Raw genomic sequence first — 9,251 nt, 5'->3', positions numbered from 1 at the left:
TAATCAAGTAACAAGGGTTTGGACCAGCACTAAATACAGGAATATTGACTATAGGGGTTATTGCCTTGAGGAAGAAAAGACAAAGATGCATAGGAGAATGAGAAGGGAAATGGATCAGAGGGAAGATTAAAGGCAAGAGAAGATGATTACTAGAAAGTGCTTTAAAGCCAAGTTCAGCTGTTTTGTTTTTTTCCCCCCGAATAATTTTTTTTGCTTCTGGTATGTTTAAATACGGATCAAGTCAGTAGTTGGTAATACTTAAATTGCCAATCAGCTTTTGAATAAGCACCTATATTTTTGTTATCTATATAGAATTAACATTTCAAGATTTTCAAAAGACTAGCTCTGCTACATTATTGGTGTTGCTTAACCAACATTAAACATTCCATTCTTAAATCTTTGCACCCTCAGTGATGGTTTTATAAGCTTTCACATTATCCCATTAAAATTCCTTGCTCTTTGGAGTGTAGTGATGAGGAAGTAACACCTGCACTTATGGAGGAATTACCAGTAAAAGATATTTTAAATTCTCAGATCTCTTCATTTTGTTTGTTTAAATTCTTAACCCAGAAGAGTGGCTGAGAAAAGCGTTTCTCAGAAGGTTAAAAAAAATAATTGTAATTCAACAGCTGCAAATGGAGGAGTAGAATGGGTATTGCTGATCTCTAAATTTTTTTGTTAGTTCTAAGCTATATAACAAGCAAAGGTGGCTTTTGCCATAGAGAAAACCTTTTTCCTGGTGGATAGGAATGGGAGAGCTAGCAACGTCATTTCTTTTATGCTCTCTTCAATAACTGGTGACTGGAATATTTTTTAAATTAGTGCAATTAAGGATAGCTGTGTGAAAGGAGGAAGCTTGTTCACTGATGCAGAGATTCCTGAAGACCTGCTTAAAGAAAAGGGGCTTCTCTGTCTGCTTCCCCCACCCATAGTTTTGTGAGCTGTAGGAAGTCATGAGAAGAACCTTTTATATTATAGAATCATATAATGGTTTGAATTGGAAGGGACCTTAAAGATCATCTAGTTCCAACCCCCCTGCCATGGAGCCTTCTTTTCTCCAGGCTGAACAATCCCAACTCTCTTAGCCTGTCCTCATAGGAGAGGTGCTCCAGCCCTCTGATCAGCTTCGTGGCCCTCCTCTGGACTTGCTCTAACAGCTCCATGTCTTTCTTATGTTGGGGCCCCCAGAGCTGGATGCAGTACTCCAGGTGGGGTCTCACAAGAGCAGGGTAGAGGGGCAGGATCACCTCCCTCGACCTGCTGGTCACGCTTCTTTTGATGCAGCCCAGGACACAGTTGGCTTTCTGGGCTGCAAGCGCACACTGCCAGCTCATGTTGAGCTTCTCATCAATCAATACCCCCAAGTCCTTCTCCTCAGGGCTGCTTTCAATCCATTCCTTGCCCAGCCTATAGTTGTGCTTGGGATTGCCCCAACCCACATGAAGGACCTTGCACTTGGCTTTGTTGAACTTCATGCGGTTTGCACAGGCCCACCTCTCCGGCCTGTCAAGGTCCCTCTGGATGGCATCCCTTCCCTCCAGTGTGTCGACCACACCACACAGCTTGGTGTCGTTGGCAAACTTGCTGAGGGTGCACTCGATCCCGTTGTCCATGTTGCTGACAAAGATGTTGAACAGTGCCGGTCCCAGTACCGACCCCTGAGGAATGCCACTCGTCACTGTTCTCCACTTGGACATTGAGCCGTTGACTGCAGCTCTTTGAGTGCGACCATCCAGCCAATTCCTTATCCACCGAGTGGTCCATCCATCGAATCCATGTCTCTCCAATTTAGAGACAAGGATGTCGTGCGGGACAGTGTCAAATGCTTTGGAGAGGTCCAGGTAGATGAAATCAGTTGCTCTTTCCTTATCCCCCAACATTGTAACCCCCTCGTAGAAGCCCACCAAATTTGTCAGGCACGATTTGCCATTAGTGAAGCCATGCTGGCTGTCACCAATCACCTTGTTATTTTCCATGTGCCTGAGCATAGTCTCCAGGAGGGTCTGCTCCATAGTGTTGCCAGGCACGGAGGTGAGACTGACTGGCCTGTAGTTCCCTGGGTCTTCCTTTTTTCCCTTCTTAAAAATGGGGGTTATGTTTCCCCTTTTCCAGTCAGTGGGAACTTTGCCAGACTGCCAGGACTACTCAAATATGATGGCGAGTGGCTTGGCCACTTCATCCTCCAGTTTCCTCAGGACTCGTGGCTGCATCTCATGACATCCCATGGACTTGTGCACTTTCAGGTTCCTTAGATATTCTTGAACCTGATCTTCTCCTGTAGTGGGCAGTTCTGCATTCTCCCAGTCCCTGCCTTTGCCTTCTGAGGTTTGGGCGGTGTGGCTAGAGGACTTGCCGGTGAAGACTGAGGTAAAAAAAGTCGTAGAGTTCTTCAGTCTTCTCCATATCCTGGGTAACCAGGTCTCCTGTTTCCTTACAGAGAGGTCCCACATTTTCACTAGTCTTCCTTTTATCACTGACGTACCTATAGAAGCTTTTCTTGTTGCCCTTGACATACCTGGTCAGGTTTAATTCTCTCAGGGCTTTCGCTTTCCTAACCTGATCCCTGGCTGCTTGAACAGTTTCTCTGTATTCCTCCCAGGAATGTATCTATATAATATCCATGCCTTTGGGCTGATATAACAAATTAGGGTTTCCTTGGCTTACCAGCATTATGCTTGCATAACCTGAGACTTAATAAGCCTAAAGTATGAATCTAGGCTTTTAAGAAAGGGTCTAAATTTGAAAGGTAGCTGTAGCTGTCTTCTAAATTGCCTGTGAAAATGTTGAACAGTGCAGGCCTTAACACAAAGCCCTTCCCTTTACATCAGTTTTGCTGCTGTTTAGCCCCTTTGTAGAATAAAGAACACATCTCTTTTCTCCAGGGGGAAAAAATCTAGTGAGGAAATTCTGAGAGTTCTTGTTTTGTTATCTTAAGTGACACTCTCTTAACCTCCTAAAATATTTGCTGGTACCAAGTTGGTTAGTAAATCTGGCACCTGGTAGCAGAGAACTTCAAAAAGTGTGATTGGATAGCAGATGGCATTCCATACTGACAAATGCAAGGTATTCATGTAAGGGGAAACAAATTCTCATTTTACATACTCTGGTGGACTCTGCTCTATGTGTTTACTACTCAGAAAACAGTGACATTACAGTAGGTCTGTCTGTTTCGTTCTTGGTCAAATAGCAGACAAAGAATGAAATAAAGAAATATTATAACAATTAACCCAAGCTGTATTCTAGTTAAAAAAAAAAAAAAGGTATAGAATAACAAGAAGAGTGCATGGAGAAGTGGAGCAAGGATGATCAGAAGGATGGAAAATATTTAAACTAAACAGACTGAGAATCGGATTGGAATAGAATTGTGAGGGAGTGGTATGGCACAGTATTAAAATCAGTAGTGTAGAGAATGGGAACAGTATTTCTCTGTTTCCTCCTCATATGAAAGAATAAAGACCTTTCAATGTCATTATTGGGTGATAGGTCGCAAGCAAAATGAGATGGTTTGGGTTTTGTTTTTTGTTTTTTTTTTTTTTTAAATAAGGCACAGGTAAACTTTGAAACTTTATTTCTGTAGGCTAGTATGGCTGCCAGTAGTTTATACTGGTTGAGACAGCTAGATACAAATTGGGAGAGGTGTTTGGGAAGGGTGTTATATGTACTGCCCCATCTGTGGCTCAGTCCAAGTGGCAGATGCTGGAGGCAAGCAAGCAGTGCATTAGCAAGGCAAGTGGGCTGTGAAACTTCTACCTGATGCTGTTCCCTGGGCCTTTGGCATTGGTTGCTGTTTGTGTTAGTGCTAACCAAGGGATGACTGTGCCTTTGTCCCAAACGTAGGAGTAGCCCTCCCTCAGGAACACAGTAAAACCGCAGTGAGCCACGCTGCTGGGAAAGGAGGAGGATTGCATTTGCAAGGAGAAAGAAAAAGGGCAAGGATCAATAATGTAAATGAGGGGACACTGAGTAAAGCATCTGTTAACAGGATTTACCTTGTTGAAGGTGTCCCAAGGAGGGTTGTTAGAGGCCATATGCTTTTTCTCAGTGCTCTGCGTACATATATGAAATGAGAAGTGGGGAACAAAAAGCAAACTCCGTAGTTGCTGGGATACTCGTATAGCTGTGACTGTTCAGCAGAATCAATTTCCCCAATGTTTTGGGTCCTCAGGTGGGAAGGGATATAAATAAAAGAGGAGAGGGGAAGTGCAACCAAAATCTCAAAGTCATATTTTAAGGAGCTGATGCTTCTGGCGTGAATGAGATACTGTTGGCCTTTCTGCAAAAGGACCCCATGAACAGTCATGAGCTCACCTGTATCCACAGCCCGAGGAAGGACATTCCAGCTCATGTGCCTTGCATGCTGTGTATTAGCACTCAGTAAAAGCAACCAGCACTGTTAAAGCCTTAATTCCTATGTAGCTTAACTTAAATTCTTACTGATATTTAAGACTTTCATGCTGTTTCTCATGGATAAAGTAGATCAGTCTTGCATACTTGATTAAATACTGTTATGTTCATGTTTGCTGCAGTAGGTGCAGTAGTGGCAAGGTATATGCAGAAGGAACAGGGCAAGAAACTATTGATAGATAATGCTTTAGTTTGAAACTTATTTCCTTTCGTGGATTTTAGCATCCACTAGAAAGGAGTAGTGCTTGTTGGACAGTTTGTTGACTCTTATCTCTGCACAGTTGTGGGTTTAATGTTTGAAGATGCTGCTATTTCCCTGAATTTGACCTAAGTGCAACATTGCCCCACAAAGTCCATCCAACTCAAATTCATGGCTTTGATACCAGAGAAACAATGCCATTTTTAAAGCTAGAGGTGAATGGCTGTGTTAAATTACTTGGTTTTGTTGTCTTTTGGTAAGATTTTAAGAAATTGAATTCTAGGAGACTTGGTTTCTGTTCCTATCTCAGCCTCAAAAAGCCTGGACAAGTTTTTAATCTTCAGAGGTGAATATGTTACTAAAATAATATTTTACAATTCTTGGAAGAATTGGTAAAAGAAGAGATTAGTTTTAGTAATTGGGGGTGGTAAGTATCTAGAGATGCTGATGGGAAAGAACTTAGTGTTGTTTGGTTTGGCTTTTTTTTTCCTCCTCAGGGAGGCTCTCATCTCACATTTGACCTAAACAATGTAACATCTGTCTCTTTTTAACAACTAAACTTTGTCATTTTTTTTCTTTTTGATTTGTAGAGCAGTCCTGGATTTTGTCAGATCACCAATTATTTGCAATACTTAAACGATGCACAAGGTTTAGCATTGTAAAAGGAAGCCTTAGATTGCAAAAGGCTCAAACCCCAAGACTGTGATTGAAAATTGTATTCCCGAGGCATAAGGGGCCTTTGGCATAAAGTTATTCATTTTGCAGGTGAGTGTTTCTAGTTTATGAATTAAATGCCTATGGAGAATAAAATATGTTCAAGGACGTTCTTTTTCCCTTGTAAGTAAGTGTAAAAAAGAACACATCAAGCTTGCTACTTCTAATTTTTTAAAAAAAAATATCAAAAGTTATATGAAAAAAAAGTTACACGTACAGTCCTCTTCCTGGGAGAAGGGTTAGAGAGGAATATGGGCTACTAGCAGCTAAATTTCATGACACTTTCATACTGCTGTAAAGCACTGATGTGCTGGTAATGGCAGAAGAGGATCCAACACAAAGCAGAACTGAAAGTCTGTGTAGAAATTATTTAACACCCTTGTTTGAGTCAGGTCAATCTGGAATTAACCATTGGTATGAGTTTTATAGTTCCATTTGCATACAAACCATTCAAATAACAAAAAAAATTTCCCAAGAAATACATTTCAGATTTTAGCCATGTCCATTAGATGCAAGGAAACCAGAAATTATTTACTTTTTTTTACTGTAGTATCAGAAAAGTCTTTTAAGTTGTACATTGTAATGTAGATCAATATGATAAACTGGTAGAGTGGTTTGGTTTTGAAGCTGTTGAGTCTGCTGTGGGGAAAGTTCTGTTCCTCAGTCTGATCCTTTAGTCCATTCTTGGCTCCCAGCAACCCCCTGCAATGGAGACACTTAGAGAAATAAGTTGTAGGTCTTATTTATTGCCTTCTGCTTCTTCAGACTCTACAGATTTGTTTTATTTTCTTTTAAGATTCTTACATTTACAGGTTTTTTATAACCTGGGCAATACATATATGACTGAAATATGTCATGAATTGACAACATTGGGTGCTGTAGCATTTCTTCATACTTACTTTATTAAATAAAATGGAAATGTTTGATTGGGTAACACTGCACACAGGCAAAACCAAGTAAATGTTTAACAATGGTTACAGTGGTTTGTAGGAATGTGTTCGTGTTGCTTGTAAATGGCCTTCTCTCTAGTCTGCTTTAGAGCAAATGTAGCCTGTATTTTTTTTTTAAAACCAAAAATACATATTTGGACTCCTTGCTCTTGGCTTGTCTTTGCATTTGTCTTATTATTTTTTTTAATAACTTAGTTTTAATCTTGGAAAAACTAGCATGTATGAGTTACCCAGAATTAAACAAGAGAGATTTCTCTTTTTAAGCTGAGGAGACAAGCCTCTACTTGTATTTCATCTTAGCATCTCAATTTAGTGAAGGGGAAAAGATGGAGTGATAGAAAAGACGGAAGGCATCCTCATTCAGGAAAGCACCAATCTATTGTCTAGTGAAACTGAAAAGGAAGTTGCAGCAATTGAGATGGTAGTCAAGAACAGCAGATGGGGGAGGGCAAGTACAGATGTTTGGCTGGGAAAATGGAAAGTGGATTGGTTGGGTAGCTCAGAGAAGAACTGATTAATTCCTTATGCTGAGAGGATGCAGTAGTTTACAAATAATACATTTAAGAGGAGAAAAAGTGGAAAGTTCTCTTGTGTCTAAGTTTCTTCTTTTCAATCTTCAAGGAAAAGATGAAGTTTTTTTAAAAAAGTTTGGATTTCTTTTAGAAGATAGAGGCCAAAATTTTATCCTTGAATGAGGGAAATGTTTAGCTTCAATTATGCTCCCTTGTCCAGGATCTTTCGTCATGCAGCCCAGGGAATAGGCAGGGCACAAACATTTAATGAAATCTGGAATTAAATTACATGTCTCCTGGAGGAAGTAGGAACATATCTGTTGTATCAGCAACTAAAAACTAAATAAAGAAATAGATTTTATCAAATCTGTAGTGACTTCAAAGTTAATGTGAACTTAGTACCAATTTCAAAGCTCAACCAAAGTATTAACTTCATCAGCTGGTGATGACTATTTCTTAGAATGATGAATCTTAATCTAGAAATGGAGGTGGAAGCCATATAGGAGTTAATTTCTTCAAGCTAGTTTTTAGAACAGCATGTACAAACCTGTAGAAGGTGAGACCTGACAGAAGAAATTCAGTTTCAGTAACATGGTGTGGAGTGTTTGGATGTGTGTATACTTGTGTGTGTATAAATATATATATATATGAAACTGTCGGTTATCTCTGTGGGGTTAGATGTAACTTGTTCATAATACTGCGAACAGTCTAACTGGGGGGAATGGGGAGAGGGCAGTAATTCCTGAATATACCAGCAGTCTGTACAGTGCTGTGGCTAAACCCGCATTAATAGCGCTTGCTTTGGTAGGTGAATATTCAGAGTTGGAACCCTGTCTTGGTCGCTGTTAGAATTATATTCCCTGTACTGTGGGGCATTACACTTTCTGTGATATCCTTTTTATCTTGTGTTTCTTGTTAAAATAAATCATAAGCCTGCTCTGATAAATGGCTGAGCAGGAAACACCTTGGTACCCTCAGTGCCTTAAAATAAGAGGTGAAAGAAATCTTTGCCAAAAGGAAGCTGATAAATAATTGCCTCTTACACAGAGGGATTGGACTGAGTTATACGATTCTGCTTCAAGTGGAAACTAAGGCAAAAATATGTGAACAGTTTGTTCAGTCACTGTAAAAGCTGCAAATACTGTAACTTAAACCCCCTCCTCTCTGTCTTTAGTTATGCAGACAGGTGGCTATAACTTCTCTGTATTGAAAAACTGAAAGAAAAGAATGACACACACACCCCCCCAAAGTAAATGTATTTAAGAGTAAAGAAAGACTTGAAACAAAAAGATAGCTTACAAATCACTAATCTAATGTTTGAGGTCACTAAATCAGAGTTGGGGAAAACACTGAATGTGGTTTGATTTGGGAGGAAGAAGTGCATGGTTTAATAATTTGACTTGGCTGGCTTATAGATCAAATAAAACATGGAAATCGCCATGCATCAAGATAAGTTTTGGTATTTTTGCACCTTCTAGGGTTTGTTTTTTTTTCCTACTATTTTATAATGTTACTGCTCATAAATGTTTCTGTCAATCTAAAATTTCCACACTACAAATTTTTCTCCATTTTATCCACAGCTATAAACTGTAGCAATAGAAGTACTTTTGTCATTACTATGTCCTCACTTGGGAGTTTTATAGCTATACCCGTATTTCTTTCTGAATTAGTATTGCTTTGTATTACTGAGGCAATATTATGTGCAAAACCTGCATAGATATGCCCTAACTTTTTCTTGGAAAGGATTGTCATGACCTTTGCTTTGAGAAAGTCTTATCCATTTTTTGCAGCAGATCTTTTGATATTTGGCAGGAGAAGTTGAACTACACGAGGCCTTATCTTTTTTCCATGACTACCACTTAGATTTGTCAGGAGTACAAGTATTAAAAAGAAGGATTTCCCTCTGTGCAGTTACATGCCTGTGAAAACTGCAGCAGTTGGTGGGAATAGGAGGGAGCTCTCAGGTCAGTTGTGAGAGTGGAGGTATAAGAGGGTAAAACTGGGTTCTGTCCACAAATCTGCAGTCTAGTCACATAGTCATGGTAGATTTTCCTTTCCCCGGGAGATGAAATGGGGGAAGAACATTACAGTTGTAATATGGGTATAAATATTGCTGTTCACTAGAATTTCAGGAGTCTGAATGCCTGTGATGTGTAAAGAAACTTCTACTCGTGAGTAAAGTTATCCCCATATCTCGGGGCACCCAGCAGCAGCATTGTGCTGCAGTGCCAAGGTTTCCAGGATTGAAGCTTAGTGGGAATTTATGCAGGGTGCTGTTTGTGTTTGAAATCATTCATGCAACCTAAATTCTGTCCTCTTGAGTGTTGACATTCTCTTCAATTACATAGAAAATGTGATCCTCACCACAGTTACTGTCTGATTAAATTCTGAAAATATAAAATTTTAGTCAAGGGCAAGTTTAGCATTTTCCCATGTCCAACTTACATCTTCTAAACTTTTTAATGTAGGATA

General features: G+C 39.7%; 1 protein-coding gene across 4 annotated transcripts in view; it reads left to right on the top strand.

The window, feature by feature from the left end:
- The window catches only part of SESN1 (sestrin 1), an 86,683-nt gene that overhangs the window by 27,312 nt on the left and 50,120 nt on the right, over window positions 1–9,251 (top strand). For 2 of the 4 annotated variants that reach the window (XM_054819016.1, XM_054819015.1), the window contains exon 2: window positions 5,194–5,368. The exons of the other annotated variants lie outside the window; for them this stretch is intronic. The gene's annotated coding sequence lies outside the window, so the exon portion shown is untranslated. The remainder of the gene's footprint in view (window positions 1–5,193; window positions 5,369–9,251) is intronic. 4 annotated transcript variants of the gene reach the window in all.

This window comes from Grus americana, chromosome 3 (assembly GCF_028858705.1).
Source record: "Grus americana isolate bGruAme1 chromosome 3, bGruAme1.mat, whole genome shotgun sequence".
NCBI lineage: Eukaryota > Metazoa > Chordata > Aves > Gruiformes > Gruidae > Grus > Grus americana.
Note: the sequence above shows the minus strand (reverse complement) of the source record. Positions and strands in the feature narration are given on the sequence as shown.